The sequence below is a fragment of the Octodon degus genome, unplaced genomic scaffold (assembly GCF_000260255.1).
Source record: "Octodon degus isolate 3935 unplaced genomic scaffold, OctDeg1.0 scaffold00012, whole genome shotgun sequence".
NCBI classification, from domain to species: domain Eukaryota; kingdom Metazoa; phylum Chordata; class Mammalia; order Rodentia; family Octodontidae; genus Octodon; species Octodon degus.
The window spans coordinates 18,518,465-18,520,810 of record NW_004524588.1 but is presented as its reverse complement, the minus strand read 5'-3'; the positions used below and the strand labels follow the sequence as shown (position 1 = coordinate 18,520,810).

Here is a 2,346-nt window from a genome sequence, read left to right as displayed (position 1 = left end):
TTTTTTTTATCTTCAACTTTAGCCTTCTAAAAAAGTTAGGATGGAATAGAATGAAGGCCAAGTGAGATGCCCAGTCACCCAGAGTGGCAAGGTTTTTGTGTTAAAATGAGATTCCTGTGCTTTTCACTAGGGAATGACCTAGTGGACAGAGACTCATTTAAAAAAGAAATAATAAATTAAAATATGCAACACTAAATGCACATGCTTTCCTTGCAAGTATCCTTCCTGTGTGGACAGAGGGTGGCTGCCTGTGGTTCCTGCGGGAGGGCAGGAGCTCAGAAGGTGAGGGTCCTGTGTCAGCCAGCCTCTGCCGCCTCGCTCGTGGGATCTCTTCTAGATTCCTCCTCACAGCCCTGCCAGTCCCCTTTGCTGCTGTCTGTATATTCAGCGGTGTGTTCACGATGTAATACTGAAAGGGAACTTGTAAAAAATAGTTACCAAGTAGGCATGAAGTATATGATGGCTATTTAATTAAAACTTATTACAGTAAAAGGAATATCATCATTAGACTCCTCCCAACACCCCTTGGGGCAGCACAGCGACCCTGGCTTTCTTGACCTTTGTGCAGCAGCTGTGGAAGTCGTCTTCACGAACATTTGTGCTGTCAGGACCACTTCCCTGTCCTGACTCCATTCCCAGTATTTAAATCTGATAGGAATTTTGACTTTGGGGAAGAGTCAGAAGTCATGTAGTCTCAGATTAGATGAAAAAGGTGGCTGCGGACACACCATCCCACAAGGTTACTTGCTGGCTTTTCCACCAGATGTCACACTGGGCAGCAGCACTTTCTTTATTCTTATCGCCCTGAAGGGCACTCCAGGTCTCCTGCAAGTGGTGGTAAGAACACCAGGGTGAGAGCATGTTCAAAGTGAGGCAAAGTATTTAAAGGGATTAATGGCAATTTATCTTTTACTACAATAAATTATTTTAAACATTTTCCATATGTTTTGGCCACATAAGAAATAACACTGAGGGCCAGCCAAATAGCTCAGCAGATTAAAGCTCCTGCAAGCATGTACAGGGGCAGGGGATTCGATCCCCCAGGCCTGCTGTGCGGGCCCCACCCCCGGGGCACGCTGAGACAGCAATTGAGACTGAGCCTGGTGATTCACGCCTGTAATCCCAGCTCTTGGCAAGAGAGAGTGGGGAATCTCAAGAGCTAACATTGCCTCCTACCAGTAGATGAATAGAGGAGAAAGGAAACTGAAGCAGGTCAGGCCTGATAGCGTCTCTAGAGTGTAGAGAAAGATTAGAGTTTGTCTGTCCCAGTGAAACCTGTCCTCCAAGTCTAAGAATGGTAACCGATCTTGCATCTTTTAACTGGTGGATGGAGTCACATATTTTATTATATAGGCATGTATATTTTCTAAGTATGAGCTAGAATTTATAAAAAGACCATTTTACAGAAAAGCCCATCAGGGATTCTCTGATATTGTGTTTTTCTAGTTCTGCTGCCTAAGATAATAAACTACAGCCACTAAATAAGTCAAATGAGGAACATTTGTAAGTTCAGCAATGAAGTCCAAATGCAATATATACAGAATGGGAATTAAAAAATGTCCCATTTAGAGAAGAAATATTTGTACTAATCGTGTTTGAACAGGATATCATGTCTGCATCTTGTACTATGAATAACCATTACAAAGACATCAATATGCAATGTATTAATTATTGAAACTGTCCTAATAATTGGTTTTGAAATTGTCTCATTGCTATTTGTTTCTCAATAAAAATAATAAAGTTCCATTTAAAGAAGAAAAAAAAAGAGGCTATAAACAAGCGGATCACTATGAGTCCGATCTAGTAGTGAGACCCTGAACACCCTGTAGACCCTTCCCTAAAATAAAAAGAAAAAGAAAGGAAATGACACTGAACTGTTGAAAAGCTCTTGGTGGGGTTTTCTTCTCCTAGAGCACAAAACTTTTCAGCACCTTTCCTGCCTTGTCACCAAGCCCATGTGTTCCATTCCTTACCACTCCTCTACTCTGTCTCTGCCATTTTCTCCTGTCTTATTCTCCTCCACTCACTCTTGCTGCATGCGCCTTTATCAACGTGTGTGTTGCCTTTTCCCCAGAGCACAGCATCTGTCCCCCATGTGTCCTGGAGCCAGGGGGAGTTCCCTTCCTTCGCGACAACTGTGCATTGTGAATCCCTTTGTCTCTTCCTTGTAAATCCCTTATTTTCCCACTGCCCTTCCTAATTTATAGCAGGCCCTCATCCTTCACTGGGTGAAACACTGTTGATCATGCCTTTTTCTGCAGAAATACATTTTTCCTGACCTATGATAAATGTTTGTTTATCAGCAGTATGTCTATAATTATTAGAATTTAAACTTTCTTACAGTTA

At 42.2% G+C, this 2,346-nt stretch overlaps 1 protein-coding gene across 1 annotated transcript in view; it reads right to left on the bottom strand.

Moving 5' to 3' along the window:
• Positions 1-162: 162 nt before the first annotated feature.
• Positions 163-2,346, bottom strand: part of LOC101581856 (caspase-13) — a 27,003-nt gene continuing 24,819 nt past the window's right edge. Inside the window, exon 9 of the mRNA XM_023709479.1 lies at positions 163-420. The gene's annotated coding sequence lies outside the window, so the exon portion shown is untranslated. The remainder of the gene's footprint in view (positions 421-2,346) is intronic.